Source organism: Hemitrygon akajei, chromosome 4, assembly GCF_048418815.1.
Source record: "Hemitrygon akajei chromosome 4, sHemAka1.3, whole genome shotgun sequence".
In the NCBI taxonomy this organism is placed as follows: Eukaryota; Metazoa; Chordata; class Chondrichthyes; order Myliobatiformes; family Dasyatidae; genus Hemitrygon; species Hemitrygon akajei.
Genome location: NC_133127.1, coordinates 140,681,836 through 140,706,306, shown reverse-complemented (window position 1 = coordinate 140,706,306; position 24,471 = coordinate 140,681,836). Strand labels below are relative to the sequence as shown.

At 38.4% G+C, this 24,471-nt stretch overlaps 1 protein-coding gene across 1 annotated transcript in view; it reads right to left on the bottom strand.

The window, feature by feature from the left end:
- The window catches only part of tenm4 (teneurin transmembrane protein 4), a 2,228,071-nt gene extending 2,206,026 nt beyond the window's left edge, over positions 1-22,045 (bottom strand). Inside the window, exon 1 of the mRNA XM_073043455.1 lies at positions 21,815-22,045. The gene's annotated coding sequence lies outside the window, so the exon portion shown is untranslated. The remainder of the gene's footprint in view (positions 1-21,814) is intronic.
- Between the last annotated feature and the right edge of the window lie 2,426 nt (positions 22,046-24,471).

Here is a 24,471-nt window from a genome sequence, read left to right as displayed (position 1 = left end):
ACAGGTGTCTGTGCATCACAGATGGTTCTGAGAAGTGACCTCACATATGTAGTGATCAGTAGATAATGAAAAATAGAAAAACACTGCATAAAGCTAAAAATAAAGATCTCAAGCATGTATTGAAAGAGTGGATTTGTCAGCGGTGGAGTGAACATATGCCATTTAACAGTATGCTGATCATGAAACAAGTAAGGATTTATCACAATGGACTGAAAGTTGAAAGTAATTGTGAATATTCAGCTGGTTGCAGAAATTTAAGAAAAGGAAGGGCATTACATTTTTAAAGATTTAAAAAATTGCAAGAATCATGTGTCTGCTGATCACAAAGTAGCAGGGAAATTCATTGATAAGTTTGTGAAGATCATCACTGATGAAAACCTAACACTAAAACAAGTCTACAATGCTGATTGTTTTTATAATTTACATAAAAACCAAAAAAAGTTAAATACAAATACAGTGTACTGTAATGTCTTAATCAAAACACGGTATCATACGTAGAGACTGAAAGCCTGCTGTTGTCTGTTGTTGTTCAACAGCTGATTCAGGCATTTATTCTCCCAGTGCTGCTGTGCTGTTTCTGTTACCCTGTACACATTATATATTCATTATATTAATAGTATGTAGTCATTTTTACTGTTATGTACTTACAGTATGTGTAATGAACAAGTGTAAAAACAAGGGCTGCTTACCAGTAGCACATAAATTTAGAGTCAGAAATTGTGGTAATTCTAAACTATCTTGATACATTCATTAGTGTTAGCACGTCCTGTTTTTCATACCGAGCACCACTGCCATATTTGTAGCTCCATGTGATAATACACGCTTCACTTCTTTGAAGGGTTTCCCTATCAGACGTAGCCCTTCATTATCCCTATGAGTGGTCCTTCCCGACAGAAACTTTGTATTGGCTGCACCAAGTTTCAATCTGCCCTTCAGTATGTACCAGTCAGCCACATTCCCTTAAGGATATCCTGCTGTACTGAAAGACCACAAGACGTACAATAAGGCTGGATGAACTCAGCAGGTCGGGCAGCATCTGTTGAAACGAGCAGTCAATGTTTCGGGCGAAGACCCTTCGTCGGGACTGAAGAAGGAGGGGGCAGGGGCCCTATAAAGAAGGTGGGTGGAGGGTGGAAGATGCCAGGTGAAAAACCAATCAGAGGAAAGTTCAAGGGGTGGGGGAGGGGAAGCAGGGAGGGGATAGGCCAGAGAGGTGAAGAAGGAATGAAAGGGTAAAGCACTATGGGTAATAGAAGAAGGCAGAATCATGAGAGAGGTGATAAACAGCTAGAAGAGGGGGCAGAGTGAAAGTGGGTTGGTGGAAGGGAGAGGGACGGAATTACCGGAAGTTGGAGAATTTGATGTTCATACCAAGGGGCTGGAGGCTACCCAGGCGGTATATGAGGTGTTGCTTCTCCAACCTGAGTTTGGCCTCATTGTGGCAGTAGAGGAGGCCATGTATGGACATATCCTCACCTGGAAGGACTGTTTGGCACCCTGAATGATGGTAAGAGAGGAGGTGTAGGGACAGGTGTAGCACTTACGCTTGCAGGGATAACAAGTTTCATGTGGACCGAAGAATGTCTTCCACTTAGCTGATGATCATCCAGCTGCATTTGGTAGGCCTTTCTGGATGTGACTCTGGGAAAGCCCGTAAATCAGCAAGTCCTGTGTTACACAGCTGTTCAGGCTAAATCAAACCACTGGTGCTGCTGCACTAGGTGTGGAAATTGCTTCAGATTTGTGAAGGAAAATTACATACAGGAATGACGGATAATCAGAAACTGGATGCCTATCTGAAATTTTATGCAAACATTCATTTTATTTGCAGAGTGCCACTGGACTTTATATGCTGATGAAATAACCTGATGATAGCTTTTGTCTTTCACCCACTGTCCAATGAATAGTGCTTGCACTGAATTAACTAATGAGTCAAATATCTTGTTGGATGCCATGAATATACCCAGGTAGATTCCCATAAATTAATAATGAAAATATATGTTTCTGGCTCTTTCGGCAGTCCTGACTGTGTGATGAGCAACAAGATAGAAATCTAAAATGATACCAAAAAAATCGCTCGCATTCAGATGGAAAATGGTATTTTCATTGGCAATGCTGGTGCCTGCAAGATGTCAATTTCAAGCAATAGAATAATTATCAACACATCATGTCATAAAAACTAGATTGCTCCTATCATCATAAGTCGAAAGATAAACCTAATTTCCCAAATGGCTTAACAGGCCAAGGAAATGAGAAGCTGATGGAATTTTATATGGGCAGAAAGTAAGGCCCTTATTCCGCAGTATCATTCAACAACAAAAGTAATTTATCTTTTTTATTAAATAGGACCCCCTAAAACATTTTTGAACTACATAAGTAGAAAGTTAATTGCAGTCATTACAATTTTAGCTGTCTAATGGTTTAATATATGTTTGTATGTGAAGCTATTAGTGTAATTTGGGAAGGAAAAGCCAGTCACACAGTCTCTATGTCACTGTCTGTATAAGCTTTGTGTAATTAACCGGTGATGTCCAGTACAGTAACTGTTGTGGATAATGGCTTAGCAATCTCAGAGAAAAGCAAGTGAATAATGCAGTTTAAAACTAATGCACAGAGGTCTGTCAAACTAATGGAAAATAGTCAAATTAGTCAGTAATTATTTAGTACAAATGCAGAAAATTAATATTTAGTTCCTGACACAAAGAGCATCTGTGAGTGTTTACATTGATGGATTTTTACTTGATATCAGCAGATGCCCTATGGCTATGTTCATGGTAAGTCGGATAATCTGCCACTTTATGAGGAATAGGAATATTACCTCCTAACATGAAGAATATATTTCTCTATTTCCACTACTTGTTACCTTTAGATACGGTACCTTGAGATGGCACAGTTTTGCCTGCAGCTTCTAGATCCAGATTCAGAAGAGGAAAAAATACTTACTAAAGCCACCTAAATGCAACATCTTGCAAAATATTTTTTCTACCTCCCTGGCTTCATCTATCACCTTCTAGTTGTCCTCCTTCCCCCACCCCCAAAACGCTGCCCCTTTTTATTCTCGTGTCTTCCTCCTTCCTTTCCAGTCCCGAAGAAGGGGCTCAGCCCGAAACGTTCATTGTTTATTCATTTCCATAAATGCTGCCTGACCTGCTGAGTTCCTCCAGCATTTTTTATGTGTTATACATAAAACTAAATATAAATATAAAAGCTTACACAGAAATGTCTCTCAGTTGAGTTTCTTTCACTAGCCCTTCCTTTTTATGGTGCATTTACTTTCTTCTTTGCATGACTTTATTTCTGTTCTCACATCGCTTATTTTCTCGTGTAGCCACAAGGAGTGCAACCCCTGTTGTTTCATCCCTTCCCTTCCCACATCCAATAACCCAAACAGTATTTCTAATTGAAACAATGATTCATTTGCCCTTCTTCCAATCTAAGTACTGCATCCTGTGTTTGCAGTGGCACCTCTTCTAATACAGAAACCAAACATGGGTGACTGCTTTGTGAAGCACCAATGTTTAGTCAGCAGAGTGATCCTGAGCATCCTCCTGCTTGCCTCATTAATTTTACATCCACTCCTTCTCTGACCTCCTACACCATTACAATGAGGTCCAAAGCACTCTATACAATGTCTTGGATTTTTCTTATTATTGTGTACATGTTGTCAAAAAGCTTCACTTCAACAAATCAGTAACTAAAAATTGCAAGTGAGCTGTTGTTCATTTCAATGATAATTCTGTTGGTTTCTCCAACATACAAACAAGAATTTTGTCTTTGTACAAATCCTTCATTAGATTTTCTCTGACATTCTAATATATGCAGTGGGTGGTTAGGGGAGCAGAGAAGGTTACTGGGGTCTCCCTACCTTCTGTCCAAGACCTCTTTCAGAGTCGATGCCTCCAGAAGACACGATACATCATTAAAGACTCCTCACACCCTCTCCATGAACTGTTTGTTCTTCTGCCATCAGGTAAACGTTACAGGAGCATCAAAACTAAAACCACAAGGCTACTAAACAGCTTCCTCCCACAGGCAGTCAGACTGCTAAATAGCTGCTCTACCTGACTCTGCTTTGGACACTTTTAACTTGCACTGGACACATAACTTGTTTTTAACTGACATGTGGCTGTTGTGTTTTACTATTTATTGTTATGTTTATTATTTAGTGTTGCGTTTGTTATGTTATAATTGCACTGCTCCTGGGAAACGCTGTCTCATTCTGCCCTGCAGAGCTGATGTACGGTTAGAATGACAATAAAGTTTTTGAATCTTGAATCTTGAATATCTCAGAGGCCAATCATGCAAGCCCCCAAAATAGTACAGCACTAGATTTGGTAGTCAAAACTTGTCCATAGGAAATTGTCATTATGACTCCAGCTCACGCCACCTCAGGCATAGAATGCAGAAATGACGCAGGATTGAGAGCTTCTTTACTGTGCCACAATGGAAGGAAAGGGAGGTGAAGGAATCCCCAGAGTAAAGATCACACAATGAGGATGATATTCTGGTCCAATATCCCAACTTCGCAAGTTGCAAAATAGTGAAACTTTGAATATTCATTATGGTCGAACACACATCGCAAGGAATCAAGGAACATGTTCTCCATTAGTCATCAATCTGCCATTTTAACAATCATATTGAATCAGACAAACATACTCTGGCCAGCACCTACTGTAACCTAGCAAGCACATTGGCAATAATTGAAGTTAAGCAATGTAAGTCAAAAATGAACTCTTGATGTTGTTGCATTGTCATGTTGAAATGTTACCGATGGGTACAATGGATAAATGGAAAGAAAACAGAAGACCGAGGTTTGTGAGGGTAGAATCTCGTAGTAAGAAATGGTTGTTGTGATAGGCAGGCTTTTGTTTTTTTGTGATCAAGACAATGGCTTTACTGTGATATTTGGAATCAGCTGAATACAAGACGTTATAATAAGCTGTGACATCTGAAAACTTGTGCATTTATTTATTTATTTGCTGACACAGCACAGAGTTGGCCTTTCCAGCCCTTTGAGCCATGCCGTCCCAGCAGCCCCACAACCCTGATCGTGGGACCACTTAAAATGACCAGTTAACCTACCCAGTCTGCCTTTGCACTGTGGGAGGAAACCAGAGTATCAGGGGAAACCCACAAATTATCCAGGGAGGACGTACAGAGACTCCTTACAGACCTCTGAAATGCCTTGGGCTGTAATAGCTTCATGCTAACCATTATGCTACCATGGCACCGACATAATGTTCTATGTACCAGAAAATAAATGAAAAGATGATTTTAATCAAATGTCAGACAAGAAATGCATGCAAAAGAGAGTGACTCAAAGACAGGGGTCAATTTTCAGTCTCAAAACTTTTAAGGATACAAGCATGAAATAACAAAGTGGAAGATTGAGCTTATCCCTTCTACATATTCAACACACCCAATTTCTCCCATCTCACATTCTGTCTGGCCAAGCTCATGACCCAATCAATCAAACAGAGAAAACAAGATCAACCGAGGTCTAGAAATTCTGCACTGTGCAGAAGCATTGCGCTGTGAATGTAATAGTACCTCTATTTGGTAAGCACAGTTTGGTACATTTTAATGTGCTGTTCTCGCACCAGCACTAGTTTGCCTCTGAATCCTCTTGTGTATGAAACGATTATGCACTGAGGCATTAGAATATGAACAGTGTTAAGAAGCCTGGTTCAACCACGTGCAGAAGCATTCAAAAGAGAGAAGCCCCCTTCATCCTGGATTACAAGTCTGCACTGGTACATTACCACTGAGACCAAAGCGTGGATCAATCTACAGCTCATCTTTAACCCTCCCCAATTCCAAATAAAAATGAAAGTGTGTATCATCCCGGGGGTGAGGAAGGTGAAGTGTGGGCACAGGAATGGCTATGGTGCCATGGTTTTAAAATAATAATTTAACATTACTATATAATGACCATGGAAGTACAAAATTTCTGTTGAAATATTTTCTTTTGTACATATTTTATTATGAATAAATTTTATTTTTGAACTATAACAAAACATACAAATAACATTTGGTAACCTCCTCCACAGTCACTGCAGATTTCCTCAGGACTATCCACAATTGGAATACCTGGATAGTTATGCATCCATGTTCCTTGCCTCAGCCTTATAAAGCTCTGACAATGTGTTCATGGCCCTCATCATGCTTCAGTGGTATGACCATCTCAAAATAACCCTGAGTTTTCCATAACTGTGAGCTCCACTTTGTCACAGTGTGCAAAACTAATTCTATTGGGGGCCATGGACAATTGTGTAGGGAAAGCAAGGTTCCCATGTCCAAGACACGTTTCAGTACACTACACATCACCAGTTTCATATGCAAAACCCTTTCATGTTTGTTAAATATTCTGCCACTAAGGACAACCTTCAGATTAATTTTATTTTACAATCAAAACTAATGGTAAAGTCTATAAAAGCACTGGATCCATACATAAAATGATATTAATTCAGTTCAAGTGAAAGTTTATCAACATCAATTGTATCAATGAACAAGTTAAATTGTTCCATACAGAACTAGTAAAAAAAACTATTAACTCTGGTCTCAACCATATTTTACTCAGTTCTACTGCACACCAGTGTCCCTCTCTTCCCCATTATCAACCCCATCACATGCCCTCCTTTAGCAGAGGTACAGTATACAATCACAAGGCCATTTAAATTAACCGTTTCATTTATTTGGACTAACTGAGTGTGGTGAACTACATATACCTGTCTGGACACGCCCCGCTGCTGACTGCTCCTGTGGCTCCTCCCGCAGACCCCAGTATAAAGGCGATTGGAGGCACTGCTCCTCCCTCAGTCTCCAGGATGTTGTGTGATGGTCTCTTGCTGCTGACAGTGCTTTCTTCCAGCTAATAAAGGCCTATCTCTCGCCTCACGTCTCCGAGAGTTATTGATGGTGCATCACTGAGTAGAAAGAACCCCAGCCCAAACATGATGTTCCATCTTTCCACTCCTCAAACACCTCAGCCCTATTTTAATTTCTGTTTAGCTACAAATGTTAAGAATGGGTTATTGCAATGTATGATGTACAAAATATCTCAGTAGATTTCCTTACTGGTTTTCCTGAAGTGACCATTACTTTGTAGTGATGTTTATATTATTGTGTATTTATCCCATTGTTTATACCTTGTGAAGTCACATCTACAAAGTAATTTGTATACACTTACATAGGTGGTACTGCATTGACTTCAGCAATCAGCATCTGTACCATAAATACATGTCAAATGTATACTTTAAGTATTATGATTATCAAGATGTCATTCACTGATCTATAACAGTCACCACCCTCAAAGCTCCATTAGAAATACCAATTATCTGAAATTCAAACATGTATAAGCAATCTCATACATTTACAGGAATCCAGTATTTAGAGGAATCAAAGGTACATGAAACAACATGTGGTTTACTAATATAAACTAACAAAATGAGGCTAAGAAAAATACATCAAGAATTATCAAATAAGGATTGAATTATTGAGGAATAGTTGCCACACACTTGAACTCTACTTATAGCAAAGAAGTAATCAACTCCCCACATTTTAACATTAATCGCATTTCCTCACTCGGGTAGACATCCAGGCACATGCTTCAGGACGTTTATGAACTCATTATGTATTATATTAATTATTTCTCTTCAAAATTGTTTTCGTCATTGCAGTTTGTAGTGTAGCTCTTCCACTAACCAATTTTTTATCAGCTTCACCAGGCAACACATCATATTTATTTGATTATTATTGCAGAGCAAGTGAGGTTACATTCCACTATGGAATTCATCATTTCCATATAAAGAGATGGTGCTTGAGAAAAAGTAACATTTCTGGCAACTTCAATGTTAAAAGAAAGAGTTTGGATGTCACCTTGCAGTTGTACAGAATATTGGTTAGGCCATATTTAAAACTATTTGTCTACAGTTTTGGTTGCCACAGAGGACTTGGTCACAAAGACAGAATCAACAGGAGGTTGTCAGGAATGGAAGGCTGTAGCTACAAGGAGGGACAAAATAGGCTGGGTTTGTTCTCATTAGAATATAGAGACAGGGCGTGGGTGTGACCTTACAGTTTGCAAGTGTATGGCAGACATAGATAGGATGTATAGTCAAAATAGTTTTCCCAGGAAACCAAGTTCAAAACTAGAGGGCACAAATTTATCATGAGAGGGGAGAAGTTTAAAGGATATCTACTGGGTAAGTTCTTTTGCACAGATGGTAGTGAATATTTGGAATGAGCCAATGAAAGCAGAAAAGATTACAATGCTTAAAAGACATTTAGAGAGATACTTGAATACGAAAGAAAATGGACCTAATGCAAACAAATGTGATTAGCATCACTATCACATTTGGTGGTGTGGTGCAGCATGCAAGCTGGAATCAGTGCTGCCCCCCAGTGTTCGCTTGGCAGAAGGCAGGGTGTATTGTGTTTGACTGCAGACTGCTGCAACATTCATGGAGTCAGGGTCTTGGACTGTATATTTTTTATGATATCAGTATTTTACTGATACATGAGCTTACTGTCTTATATATGCTATATGTGTTGCGTTGGTACTGTTTTGCAATTTGGCTCAAGAGTAACGCTTCATTTGGCTGTACTCATGGTTATTCATGTATGGTTAACTGAGAATTAAACTTAAACTTGATATGGGTTCTACAACATGAATAGAAGTCAGTGAGAAAATGATATATTATAAGTTGAAAGGTGTTCTTCCGCCGTTTAGTAGTTACTGATATTTGTCTACAGTTTGCAATGGCACGGCCATTACTATCAGAGTGAAAATGGATAAGTGGCTTGCTTCATTGTGTATGATAAAGTTTAACACCTGTTGTGAGTTTACAACTAAAAAGGTAGAATCTAGAGCTCCTCAGTTTACTCCAGAGTTGAGGTTTAACATCCATCTAGCTGTACAATCTCTTTATGCACTACTGGGTAATATATTTTTGAGAAGGCAAGCCACTTGACTTCTCACTAACAGTCTTCTTCTAAGCACACTGCTGTTTGTTTTGTATTCCCTTTGACAGAATGAAGCTCCTTTGTACTTGGATGGGAATGCTCCTTGAAAATTCAATCCCAGGACGTAGGCATACTGAATAAGCCAGCACTTATCACCTGTTGAACTAAATAGTTTGTTAGGACATTTTAAAACGCAGTTTGAACTTGACTGCATTGCTGAAAGATAGCAAAGCCAGGCCAGAAAAGGACAGCAGATTTCATTTCTTAAAAGTGATAAAACTGATGCAGGTGGACTTTCAACAATATTTACCATCTTTGTGTTCACCCGTATAATTTATTTAACTGAATTTCAATTCCACAATATGTGCAGTGTGATTGAATTCATTCTTTAGTCCAGGCTGCAGATTATTAACCCAGTCACAATTTTGCCTCTGCAACAATAATATAACCTCTTTTAATTATCATTTTAGTACAAAAAAGTGCAAAGTATTTCCATTTTCAAGTGTCAAATATCAAGTAATTTGCAAAGCAGCTATGTACATCAGCTCAATTCAGTTGACAACACTTTTACCTCAAAGGCAAGGTATTGAAGGACTTTATTCAAATGTATGTTCATTGTCAAACTGACATTTTGTCACAGCACTGAGGAGAAAATAAAAATAAAACTGGCATTCTGCTCATGTACAATCGATACTACACTGCTCACAAAATAAAGAGCAAATCCTCTCTGTGGCCCAACATTGCACCAATGCTTAGCAACTCCCTGTCAAACGTAAAGCACATTACTGGCAATGCAACTAAAAATAATTCTCTAACTTGAGATTTACATGGATGCAAACATTATTACATGTTACTATCCAGCACATTCCTGGGTGCTGTGGGGAAGGAACACAGTCTGGGCTCTTTCCACAGTCACACACGGAGGGTGGTATTGGATGGGGCAGCCCATCAAACAATGAAGGGGGTGGCACCTCAGGGAGAAACATGAGTGGCTATAGTGCTATGATTGTTTTCATCTCTTTAAACATTATGCTACTGAATGTATCAACTATAAATGTAAACATTTTGCTGTTTCTTCCTTTGTATATTTTTTATTTCAGTAATGTCTACATTTGAAATTTTTAAAATTTCTGGATGCAGAGTACCCCCTCCCTGGTAAGGCAGAGGATAGGTTTGGCTTGATTGCTGGACGTTGCCACACTATCTCTCCTATGTGAAAGAATTATTCCAAGAAAGCATCCTTAACCCAAGTCGATGAGGCAGCAGCTAGCACAGAACGTCCTACAATCACGGTGGAATATCGGTAAGGGAATGCCGCCAAATGTCATATTCAAGGCTGCAGGAGTATGTGATGAAGGATGCACTAAAGCTTGGTGCAAGGTTCCATGTGAAACTACCACTGTCTTGGCTCCTTCTGCTAGAGAACCTGAAGGGGCTGAGTAAGGTGGTGATGTGGTGCTATTAGGTTTCTTAAACTCAAAGGAATATTTAAGTCCTATCCATATACATACTTACAGGTATCTTCACTATAGGAAGGTTATCCTGTATCCATCTACTTCTCAAGGACTAGCTTATTTCCCAGTCTAGTCTCCGTGATAAACTCTACCTGCCAATACCCATTGCATAATTAATAGGCCTCCTTTTCCTTCCAAGGAGGAGATACTCCCAGCTAACAAAGTAATTTAAACCAGTTAATAGTACTGAAAGTGATGGCCACAAATGTCAAAGTATTTTTCTTCCTTTGTGTGTGTATATATATAAATGTGTGTGTGTGTGACACACACACACACACACACACACACACACACACACACACACACACACACACACACACACACACACACACACACACACACACACACAGTTTTATGGATAAAGTTTATTTTTGAACTATAAAAAAGGCACATTCATGTGTACAACAACACACACAGAAGGTCAGACTGAAGCTCATTGAAAAGAACCTGTGGGGAAGTCACACTGTCTAAAATCCAGCTACTACTGTGCACTGATGGGCCGGTTCCTGCGTGACACCACCTCAGTTTATGGTATGTTATTTCAAAAGGAAGCGAGTGGTATTGATGTAAGAATATATATTGTATTAATGACTTAAAAATGTAAAGAAAGACAAGTTGTGACTAGTGTATTTCCTGTACATTGTTGTGCGCAAAGTATATTTTTTGAAAAAAAAGTTAAATAACGTAATACCCAAAATGTTTCATGCTAATCATTCTTACAAACTACTGATAATAATTTTCCACTCCTGCACTTCCCACATTCATTATAAAGGGAAGAAAATCTTGGCTGTCAACTTCAGGCGTACAAAACCTTGTCCACTCTGCAGTTTCAATATTGCATGATATATATTCGGTAGTAAAATACTAATGTTCCAAATAATGGCTTGGACTTTTCAGTCATAATGTTGAAAAAATCTTTGATGAAGTTCTTCCATTAGTGTATTAATTGTCCACTGAACACACCACAGAAATTTAAGTCTAGTAATTAACAGTAAATGCTCTTTTAATTGTTAAGATTTCCAATTCATTTTTCTCATCCAGAAGGCCAACAATTGGAAGGATTGAGTTTTTTTCTCTCATGTGGTTAGAGGTTTTGAAAAAGGTCAGATTTATATTTAAATAATTACTTTAGCTTTGTGTCATTTTTAAATTAATTGATGGAATGCGAGTCTCACCAGCAGGTGGTGGTGAAAAGCCATTTTCTTCATTCACTGTGTGTAGAGGACTTACAGAGGAGTTTGGTGATTTTGATGTTCCCGTTTTCTGTCAAACTTTGCTCTTCTGTTTGGTAACTTGTGCATCTGAGATGTGCTTGGAAAGAGTTTCAGAGATTTTCCAGAGTTCATCTTGTAAACTGCAATCAGTCTATGTCAGTGCAAATGAATGTTTAAATTATGATGAGTTCCTCTATCTTGGATGGTAAAGAACTGTTCTTTGTGTATGTTCTGGGGTATTTTGGAAATGTAACTATCCTTAGAAATGGAGAATAATCTAGGGTGTTCCTGATTTATACCCTGCAGGATTTAAAGAAGTTTTGAAATTAGCAAGCCAAACACTTGCTACATGCTCTGAATTATTGGTGTAGCCACAGTGTTTATGTCACTGCTCCATTTGAATTTCTAGTCTAGCCTGTTGTCGACAGAGGACAATATAAGGAACAGTAGAGAGTACAGCACAGGAACAGGCCCTTTGGCCACTGACCATGATGCAAATCTAACTAATTACATCTGCTTACACATGGTTTATATCCTCTAAACACTGACTGTGCATATGTCTGCGTAAATGCCTTTAAAATGTTGTATCATATCTGCTTCTTCCATCTCCCTTGGTGAAACATTCTAGGCATATACCACTCTCTTTATAAAAATAAAACTTACCTTGCTAACCTACTTTAAAATTTCCCATTCAAACCTTTATCCTTTCACCTTAAATCTATACTCTCTAGTACTTGTCATTTCCGTCTTTGGGAAAAAGACCTGAGCTTTCTACCCTATGTCCTCCATTATTTTATATATGTCTATCAAGTCACACCTCAGCATCCAATGCGAAAATAATCCAAGTTTGTCCAACTACACCGTCTAGTTGATACGCTTCTATCCAGGCAACATCCTAGTGAACCCTTCTGCACACTCACTAAAGTTTCCACATCCTTCCTATTGAGTGGTGACCAGAAATCAAAGTTCAAAGTGCATTTATTATTAATAACTCCACACAATACTCCAAATATAGCATTAGCGAAGATTTATACAGCTGCAACAAGACTTGCTAACTTTTATACTTACCTTATCCAATGAAGGATTGCATATATAAGCCTTCTTTACCATTTTATCCACATGTATCCTATTGTCAGTGAACTATGGACTTCTACCTCAAGATCCTCTGTACATTAATGCTCTTTATGGTTCTTGTGGTTACAACGCCAGCAATGTTAAGGAGCGGTGACTTGATATTGTTAATCAAGATGGTCACTACTCAGCCATTTGTATTAATGTTAATTGTTCTTGGTCCAGTCACAAGATCTAAATAAGCCCATGAGAGATAGCAGTCTGCTCCGCCATTTCATCATGGCTGATCCAATTTTCCTCTCAGCCCTAATCTCTTGCCTTCTGCCCGTATCCCATCATGCCCTGACCAATCAAGAACCTATCAACCTCTGCCTTAAATATACATAAAGACTTGGTCTCCACAGCAGTCTCTGGCAACAAATTCCACAGATTCATTACTCGCTGGCTAAAGAAATCCTGCATCGTCTCCGCTCTAAAAGGACATCCTTTTCTTCTGAGGCTGTGTCCTCTAGTCTTAGACTCTCTCATCCTCTCCACATCCATTCTAAAACGGCCTTTCACCATTTGATAGGTTTCAATGTGATCACCCCTCATTCTTCTGAATTCCAGTGAAAACAGGACCAGAACCATCAATTGTTCTTCATATGACATGCCATTCAATCCTGGAATCATTTTCATGAACCTCCTTTGAACCATTTCTTTGCTCATTCTCCTAATTTGTCTAAGTCCTTCTATAGCCTCTCTACTTCCTCAAAACAACCTGCCCTTCCACCTCTCTTTATATCATCTGCAAACTTTGTAACAAAGCCATCAATTCCATCATCCAAATCATTGACCTATAACATGAAAAAAATCAGTCCCAAAACAGACCTCTGTGGAACACCACTAGTCACCGGCAGCCAGTCAGGAAAGGTTCCCTTTATTCCCACTCTTTGCCTCCTGCCAATCAGCCACTGCTTTATCCATGCTAGAGATTTTCCAGTAATACCATGGCCTTGTAGCTTGTTAAACAGTCTTTTGCACAGCACACTGTTAAAGGCCTTTTGAAAATCCAAATACGAAACATCAACCGATTCTCTTTCATCTATCCTGCTTGTTACTTCTTCAAAGAATTCCAACAGATTTATCAGGCAAGATTTTGTCTTGAAGAAATCATGCTGACAATGACCTATTTGATCATGTGTCTCCAAGTATCCTGAGACCTCATCCTTAATAATCGAATTCAACATCTTCCCAACTACTGACGTTAGGCTAATTGGCCTATAGTTTCCTTTCTTCTGCCTCTCTCCCTTCTTGAAGAGTAGAATGGCATTTGCAGTTTACCAGTCTTCTGGATCCATTCCAAAATCTAATGACTCTTGAAAAATCATGACTGATGCCTCCACGATCTCTTGAGCCACCTCTTTCAGAACTCTGGGGTGTAAACCATCTGGTTCAGGTGACTTATCTACCTTCAAGACCTTTCAATTTGCCAAGAACCTTCTCTCTATCGATGATAACTTCACACACTTCATGCTTCCTGACACCAGGAACTTCGACCATTCTGCTTGGTGTCTTCCTGATGAAGACTGATGCAAAAAAAGTGTTATCTGAGCTAAATAACCATGTGGCGTCATATAATGAGCTAGTGTAAATGTTGGTGTAAGAGGAACTTTAGCATGCTAGCTCATGTGGCATAGCAAGTAAAAATGAAGTTACAGCAGGTAACAAGAAATCCTGGTAGTATATTTATTGCATTCAGGGGTTGGAATATAAATGTGCAGAAATCTTGATGAGAAGAAGTGATCTCACTGAGTCATAGACTCTGAGTGAGCCTAAAAGAGTAGATGGCAAGAAAATGTTTTCACAAATTACAGAGCCAAGGAAACAAGGACAGTAAACTCCTTGAAATTCTCCATCTCCAAGGTCACGGATCATATTCAAAGCAGAAATGGATAGGTTTTTGGACTCTGAGGAAATACAGGGATCAAGCAGCAATGTGAGCTTGAGATCAGTCATGATATTATTAAATGCCAGAGTTAGCTCTAGGAATCAAAATGATAAAAACATAAGACACAGGAGTAGAAATGGGCAATTTGGCCCATCTAGTCTGCTCTGACATTCAATCATGGCTAAGTTATTGTCCCTCTCAACCCCACATTCCTGCCTTCTCCCCATAACCTTTGATACCTTACTAATTAGAAACCTATCAAACTCTGCTTTAAATACATTTGTGGAAATGAATTCCAGGAATCTATCAGAATAGCTAAAGAAATTCCTTCTCATCTCTCTTCTAAAAAGACATCCTTATATTCTGGATTGTGCTCTCTGGTCCTAGACTCTCCCATTATTGGAAACATCCTTTCCATATCCACTTCACTAGGCCTTACATTATTCGATAAATTTCAAACAATAAATTTAGACTGCTTAAAAATCCCATTTCTACTTCTATTTCAGAAAGTTAAAAAATGCAAAAGCTGAAAACCTAAAAGAAAATTAAGAGTGCTAGAAATACTCAGCAGACCAGGCAATAAATGCAGAGACAGAAACAGATGTTGCTGGTTGATGATGCCTCATGAAAGACTGAACTGGTTTAGAGAAACAGCATGGAACAGACCCTTCCAGTCCAACAAACCATGCCGCCCAGTAACTCACCCATTTAACAGGGCAATTTATAATGATCTATTAACCCACTAACCCATACATCTTTGGCCTGTGGGACGAAAATAGAAAACCTTAAAGAAACCCAGGTAGTCAAGGGGGGGAACATACAACCTCCTTATAGATGGCACCAGAATTGAATTCTAAACTCTGACATCTCAAGTTGTAATAGTATCACACAAACCATCATGTTACTGTCCCGCCCCAATACTGGATGATAAACATTCTTAGTATTTTCAGCTCCTTTTTCTGCCTTTACATTTTTTAAGTACTAGCCATATGCTAGAATGCTTGAGATAATCATTATCCTCTTTCAATATGGGCAAAATGTCCATTTCAAATTTGCATGACAGAGAAGAAAATCTTTGATCAATTTCAGAAAAGAAAAGAAATGCTTTATTCAGTAGCATTAGATTAAATATTGAGTACCCTAGCCAGGAACCCAGAAACATCAAAACATTAGCAGATTAAACATTGCGCCTTGAGAAATTCTGAGAGTTTTGGCACTTGCAATCTGTCCCTGCATTCTCACCATTAGATCCAGATGTTTTGTGGTGCCACAAATCAGGTTCCACAAGCAAGAATTCGCATCTCAACATACCAGAATTGGATTGCAATCATTGATCTTCCAGAATTCGAATAAAACACAGGACATTGTAAAATGTTAAAACCCTTCTATTTCTATTGTGTAACAATAGGTTGGCTTCATTATTGAATAGCAATACAGTCTTCAGTTTCATTAGTAATTTTCTACAATAGAAGATGATATCTAAAGCTATCTCCCACTCATGTTATGGGGATATTAATTTGGTCAACATGTAAACCAAATATGATGCTCTGCTTCAGTAAAATAATTCTTAAGAAGTTAACATAAGAGTGGATGAAGAGCCACACTCTGGTTCTGACAATATTGCTCATTGCAAGAGGAAAAACAATAAAGAAAACTGGTTTAAAACTTTATGGCAAAGATTTATTTTTCATTTGAAATTGGATCACACATCAGCATGTGCTTTCTGTTTGCCATATTTACATTGTTCCTGTATAAAATCAATGTTGTCATTCTGTTTTTTTTTGCACTGACTACTTTCTCTGGGGGCAAAGAGAGCAAAATACTGTACAATTTTTTTTGACTGTAGATGATTTTGCAGCTATTGAAGACGATTGCATGTATTTTTTATAATCCCTGAAGCATATTCTGCCTTAAGGAACGCAATTATATTTGACATTTCATGCATTTTCAGCATTTCCCTCTATTTCAATTCTGTCTTTGAACCCCCCCCCCAAAAAAAAACATTCCTTTTCGACGGGTTCAAGAATTGTTTCAGTAATATCCATTCAAAGGCGATGGTGATCAAGAACTAGCATTCAAATATCAAAGCATCCATGTACTTAACTAGAGTTTTTCAATCATGAAATAAAAATAGAGAGAAGTTGAATAAAGAAAACAAGTATCAATAGAGAAGAAAGTAAACATTGAATGCAAGCATTAGTTGAATTATATATATATATATATATATATATATATATATATATTTATATATGTAATTAAATAAGTTTGTTTTGGATTGTAGTATGCAAATCCACAAATTTTCTTAAGAATTGTTTGGACAGATCACAAATCTAAGCTGCATTATGACTGATGAGGGGCTAAACCAATTTTTCATTCACTTCCTCTCTGCAGTGAACAGAATTGACTCTGGAAAAAGGTAACATCCCTTGGGACCCTAACAACTAATACAAATCAAAATATCAAACACACACAATTCTTATATTCTGGGCACCAAATTTCAGAGTGTTCCAATGTAATAATACTTCTCTGAAAGGCATCTGCTGTTAGTACTTGAAATAGTTAGCCTACAGTTTTACATGGTGATCAGAGGTTACCATACCTCATGGGGAGAACACCAACATAAGCTTACCTGCAAAAAAGGAGACAGTGGAGAAGTTTTTCTTATTTCTTTCAAATGAGATTGGTTTAATCTGATTCTCATTTACTGTGACAAAGAACTCAGAGCTGGAATTCACATTCTGTACAAAATTCAAGTCCTTAGCTTCCAACTGCAGTATCAAGACCGCACAAGAGATTATTCTAAAATGCAAATACATTCGCTAACACCAAATCCCAACCCACTAAGTCGTATAATGACAAGATATTGTGTACTTGGCAAATAAGACTTCAACTATTCCTCTACAAATGTTTTAAGTCTGAGCTCTGAAACATCTTATCCACCTGTTACACTGATATAGAGAATTATGATATCAGCAAGATTCTTTGGTAGTCTGGCTATTATTATGATCCCTTTATAGAAACTGAAGTTACTATTAAAGGTATGTAGCAAGGATATGCAAAATGTAAACAGAATCTGAATTGTTAGGCTCATCAGTGAAGATCAGTCAGAGGATAAGAACAGTAGACTCAATCAATTTTAATTCCCTTCCCTCATATGCTGACTGTCTTTTTGAATATCTGAAATATTTTTTGTTTTTAATTTTGGTGCTACCTTTTTCAAATTAATTCCATTGGAATTATCTGAACAGTTAATAGGTTCTGGAAAGGCCTGTCCAGCATAAGGCCTGGAAAAAACTTGACAATAATTTATGCCAGTGCTTTTAGATCTGAACATATTCATGTTAGTAAAGAAAGAATTAAAATAGTTCAGCACATCTTGGCTCCACAACTGGAGTTTCAAATACTTCTGCATAAGTTCTACAATATTAGGTTTCCCTTCTTTCTACTAAGTATTCCAACTGAGAACTGAGCAGGATTTACTTGGTCAGGTCATTAACTGTCCCATATCAGTTATACTGAAGAACACAGATTTTGCTATAACTCTATACAAAAATCTTTATGATGCTATTTATTTAAAAAATGTACACTGTGAACTAATTCCCTACAGTAACTGCTAAGTCTGATTGGAATGATACATATACCAACAAACAGCCATCGTGTGTTCTACTTTTCCATGTGCTTCCTGGGAAATAAGGGAAATTTTCAGGCGACCAAGGCCATTGTTCCAGTTTGCTCAAGTAAAATCCAAGTTTTTGTCAAAATTAACATGAACAAAAAATGCTTTGTAACTAGTATTTTGTTCACAGTAAAATGATTTGAAGAATCCTGCCATCAGTAAAGCTCAGCTCCTCAAACGGCTTTATAAAGTGTCGGTTCAAAGGCACAAATAAGTTTTCGTCATGTAATAGACAAGACTTATAGTGAGAACTTCTGGGGGGGAAAGCTAGTACTCTATTTATTTAGCATGAAATAAAGAGGAACAAAGAAATTTTCAAGAAAAACAATACACTTTACAATATAACACTTTTTATGTTGCTTGAAAACATTGTCATAATTCTGCAACTTCCTTCTCTTGCCAATTGTTCTTCATTCTACTTCGAAATGATATTTGTGACTAGCAGATTCTACTTAGGAGCAATGTTTGTCAGTTTGCTATGCTTGAATAGGAAAAGTTTTATTTGGTTACATGGGATTCTGAGATCTTTAATAATGTTTGATATTACATTCAATAAATCAGTCCAGGTAGGAAATATGTCTGATGAGTGTATATTAGATTCTGATCTCATTAAAAGGTTCATGAATTTTTATCCAGAATTTTCTGGCATTTACACAAATCATTGCAATTGCCTACTGTTGCAACAATTATCAAAAGATTTCCTATCATAAAAGGTAATTACATTAATAACAACTATTAATCTATTTACTGGTGAGGAACCAAAGCAGATGACAACATCTATCTACACTGACCCTCAGTCAGATTAAAGTTAATCAAGAAACCTGTGGTATGCAAGCCAACATGTAAAGTAATTGACAACAGACAGCCAAAGACCAGACCAATGTATTTCACCAGCTGAAAGCATTGTGTGAAAGAAGAAGAAAGCAAAATAAGTCATGAAAAAATGAAAAAAGTAGAAAAGGAAACTAGCTTATTGAAAATCATTCAAATTCAGTAATAGCATATATTTTGCAGTGTTACATCATTTTGGGGTCATTATATTAAAAGGAATTATTACTTAAAACAGAATAAATGTGAACTGTAATATACTGTATTTCATAAATTATATTATAATTCTGTCCTGCCATTGATTGTCTTTCATCCTGTGTACATCTAGGGCATTGTTTTAAATAATCCAAATTCACAGGGTAGTCTCCTGCAGGAACTGCTGATTATGTTTCATAAAATGGATCCTGTGGCATCCAGGTAAATATTTCCAAAATTGCAAAGACAAGAAACTGGACTTAAGTTGGTTAACATCTTCCAGATCTTTTTTTTTTTGCTTTGAAACAGAATTACATTATAAGACATGTGCAACGAAATTTAATTTCTGTAGGGTTGCAACATTTCGGATCTGTGATTTGCAGGAATCCTCTCGGCATTGTAGTGATAATCTCCAACAAGACTCAATAAAATGCTCATGGCTGTCTGATTAAGTCTATTATAATGAGCTGATTAATAGATTTTAAAAAAGGATTGAATCTTTTATCTCAATTGTGTTAGCAGATTTTTGTGAATGGAATATCTTTTTCTTTTCCCTTATCTGTATTCTGATGCTGCCTTGCTCTGCAGAAAAATGTCCATGCATGGCAGTAGCTTCACCATCAGTTCTCTAAACAGAATTCAGCTTTGACCACTTGAGGAAGGTTTACCTAATGCCTATTCCCAATCACCAAGTGAATTCATACAAATACTCACTTGTCACTGAATATTCATTAGAACATACAGAGGTTATATCCTTTTGGCTCTTGGTTTTGTAAATAATGACAATAATATTGTACATTCAGCTTACCGGTAAGTATTGATTATTGAATAAGGAGCAATAGAATCACATCATGATTGAACATAGACAGATAATGAAATCATCATAACATTGGAAATAATCCTGCAGTCTGCTTGTTGAAGTAGTGAACAATATTCGAAAGAGCTCAGATCTGTTATTCATTGACAAAGCATGGAATACCAAAAACAAAAAATATCTCCAATTCAAATTACATTAATTCACAATGATGTTGTGTCACTGTCCATAGGTTAACCTGTCAAAATATATATGACTATTTACTTGGCCATCCAAACTTGTTTATCTTTGTATAAATCTCTTGATAAAGTAAATCAATTTTCCAAAGGAGCCACAAAATATTTTGTGATATCAGCAGTGATTATGAGCTGTGAATGGGTGCTGGGATGTAGTACTGTTCACTTAACGGTGAGTTCAAAACGTGATAGTTATTCTGAAACTACAAAGTTTGTACTTTGTATCACACCATTCAACAGATCTGTGAGATATCTGCAATGTCACTGTTAATATGTCAGGTGTATTAGGCTATAGGTTCTATCAAATATGAAGACCATTTATTCCACGCTTTATTGTTTTGTTGGCTTAGTGGAATTTTCCTAGAACTCATTTCTAGGCTTTTCATTACCTCAATTGAAATCCCGGGATATTGACAATTTAACTGGTACGAGGCACTTACATTAAAATGTTGACACGTGCATTTTGTAAATTATTTACTGTCACATCAGGCAGGCAAGTATTCATAGCTTCCGTGCATTACAATTTTCAATACGAGTTCTGGTTAAGTATCGTCAATAAGAGCTGTTCACCCATTAATTAAAACAATTGACTGATTTCTCATTTGTCACTTCCTGCTCACTTGTTACTTCGGCAAATTATAAGCGACATTATGGAATACAGTTTGAATGCATATTCTGATCACACTGATTTTTGTACCTGCGATAGTTTACTGGTGTAGTCTCCAAATCACAGAGGCCCAGTTTGATCTGAAAAGTTTCTATTTCTAAGAGACGCGGGATGACCAGAGACTTGCAGACAAGGGGGAAACCCGGTATCAGCTCTCCCTGCTGACCAAGCACTGATGACCTTGCCGCAGGTAAGAAGCTATTGAGCAAAGCTGGGTGCCGGGTGCGGGCGGGGGAGGAAGCGTCGTCCGCTCTGTTGTCATACAGCCGGCGGCATATTTCATTGCACAGGATTGGCACAGAGGCGCAGTGAAACATGTGTGTTATTTACAAACCTGCAGCCAGGCCGGGGCATATTGATGCATTCCGCAACTGTAGGCTTGCGGCTACTCAGATAGAGCGGTAGTAAATTAGAACAACTGCTGGGCTTTTTTTTCCCCTGTAAATTGCAGTAATAAATATGGCCAGCCTACTTGAGAAGCGAAGAAATTTCCATCTACCCGCAGTTCTTTAAATCCTGACCCGTCGGACGGATTCCGTCAAAACTCCCAATGAGTCTCAGTGAATACACATCAGAGCTAAAAACAGCTTTAAGGCTCAACCAACATAACACAATAGTGTGTCACAGGCATTAGGAGAAGACCGACAGGTAATACCCGCTGCTCTTCCCGATTAACACCGGAATCTCAACCACGGGGGCACCTACCTGTGCGGAACTGTTGACTCTGCCGAACACTGCTAAATCTTCCTCTCTCCCGCGGCTGCAGCGGAGGCTCTTGCAGTCTCTGTCAGTAGGTCACTGGCGAGCACATCTGGATTTGCCAGATGTGATCACCTCTCCAGCGGGTCTTTATAACGCTGACACCAGGGGTGGCGTCCTCTACCTCCGGGCGGTAGTAGTTTCTGGAAGTGCACTGAGAGGCAGAGCTCTGTACGGCCGCAGCTGTTAAAGCTCTTCACCAGTAGCAGCTCCCCAGCGCTTCTTCTCTCTCTCTCTCTCACTCCCTCTCTCCCTCTCTCTCTCTCTCTCTCTCTCTCTCTCTCTCTCTCTCTCTCTCTCTCTCTCTCTCTCTCTCTCTCTCTCTCTCTCTCTCTCTCTCTCTCTCTCTCCTCTCTCTCTCTCTCTCTCTCTCTCGCTCTCTCTCTGCCTTTCTCTCCCTCTCTCTTTCTCTCCCTGTCCCCCCTCTCTCATAAACTGCCTGCTATGGGCAGTGCAATGTGATGCGCATATTAAACGAGTCGTGCCGAAGACCGTTGCTCCTGGAGCCGACCCTGGCCATCTCTGGTGGTAATTACACACAACCCACTTTCCCCGGCACATTGCAGGCAAAGGGGACTGGTTCGGCCGGTCCGTCCCTCTCCGCGCCGCGGTCAACGGAAAGCTCGGAGACAGGCAAGGCAGAAGGGACGCCCGTAGATGAAGAATTTAACAGTGACTCTGTGAATCCTCAAGTCTCGCTATATATGAACACATTACGTGATTCTGGTCATCAAGTACACAAAATAATAGAAAGAAAATCCATGCTCATCCTTTCTTCCATAACACATCTGATAAACTCGAGAGCAAATGAGACCTCTGGCTTTAGATCCTGCAGAGGCAATTCCGTTGTTCTATTTTATCCCAGTTGGCAACTATGACTAAATCTGTAAGATGTCGATAAACTGTAAAATGAAGTTAGTACTAACTAGTAATAAACTTCAGTGTGTGTCTCAGTCCATTTGATACTGCAATGTAAATAAAACTGAAGTCGGAAAACTTCCGCAGTTTAACCCAGGGAAATAGTCTTCGAGCAAATGCCGATAAATGCTTAGATTTCTTCATTTTTTCAGTCGTTCTGTTTTTCTAAAACCCTGTTTATTATTATTTAGATGGTATTTTCTTTAATCTGTGGGAAATGATCGGCGCAGTTTATATTTTCGAAGTCACTCACAGGTGTCTGTGTGCAGTACAAGCTAAATGGAATATCAGGATGGGAGGGGTGATATTCGCGTCTCGGCGGTGACAGTTTTGTTATTTCTAAACCGACATGACCCATTATTTTCTATAATTATTCTTTATAGAACGTAAAGCTAATTCGCTAAATCTTCATAGATTGGGAGAATGATCTTTTGATCAAAGTCTACGTGCTCTAAACAATTATGGGCAATGCAGCACTGGGCAAGTATTTAAGAAAATTATGGAGATCTCTGACTGTGACAGGAATAATAGATTGTCGAGGGCCAAGGAAACAACTACTTCAAATAATACCGTGACCACTGTTTAATTGAAACTATTGAGATAAAACTTGCTGCTGAACTAGCGAAACTGCATTTTAAAGCAAGGCTTTGATAAAAATTTGAACGTATAAAGCATTAACAATAACAGTTTCTTGTTTGAGGAGTAGGACAACTGAAGGATGCCGGACAAGCTGTTGTAATAAGTGAAAAACAAGGAAATGAAGACACAACACATTTAAATATTGTGTGGAACCAAAAATATTTTTCTCATTGCTTTGAAGAAAACAATAAACTACATCAGCTGGCCATCATCAGCTTGAGATATGTTAATGGAAGAGTTGCTACCTTCAGTATATCCTCAATCTATTTATCAGAACCTCCACTCTCTCAGTAAGAACCTCTGGGGGGGGGGGGGAGTACATGGACCAAATAAACTCATGGTATGTGCTTTATTTTTAAGCGTTTGTTTTTATTTAGGCGACTGATTTTCTTTAATATAAGTAATTGAGAATTAAGCATTACTTTACTTACACTGTTGAACAGGAACAGAGCAGCAATTTTTTTGTGTTGCCCAAGAGAAAATATTTTATCATTATTTTTAAACAGTCAAATGCTTTGTCCCTATAATCAAACAGCATCATTTAAATATTCATAGAGTTCAGATCTTTATCCCTGTGACCCTTAGAGCCCCGTATTCCTCCGACTCTGCCTTCTTGCTCATCTTTGGTTTTCTTTGCACCACCACTAGGGACTGAACTATCAAAGTGTGGCCACTATCAAATGGTTGCTGCTAAGATTACACAAGAAAAACTCGGTTTGTGATTAAAAATTGCAAGAAGTGAGGAGGACCCAAGAGAGAGCAAAGCAGGGAGCCAGAGAGGTGAGTTGGTCTGTGTTTGAGAGAGTGAGGGTTCAAGACAGAGAAATTGAAGTAAGGAGGGTGGGGGAAGAAAAGGGGAATGTTGGTGGGGAGACCTGCATGAAGGAAAGAGAGAGTGAGATAAGTTGCAAGGGAGAAGAAAAAAATTGTTGGGTGAAAGAGGAAGAATGACAGTAGAGTGAGGGAATGAAGAATGAAGGTCGGGAGAAAGAAGAGAAGTAAGGTAGGAAGGAATGGGAAGTACAAATAGATAAACTAGAAGCAAG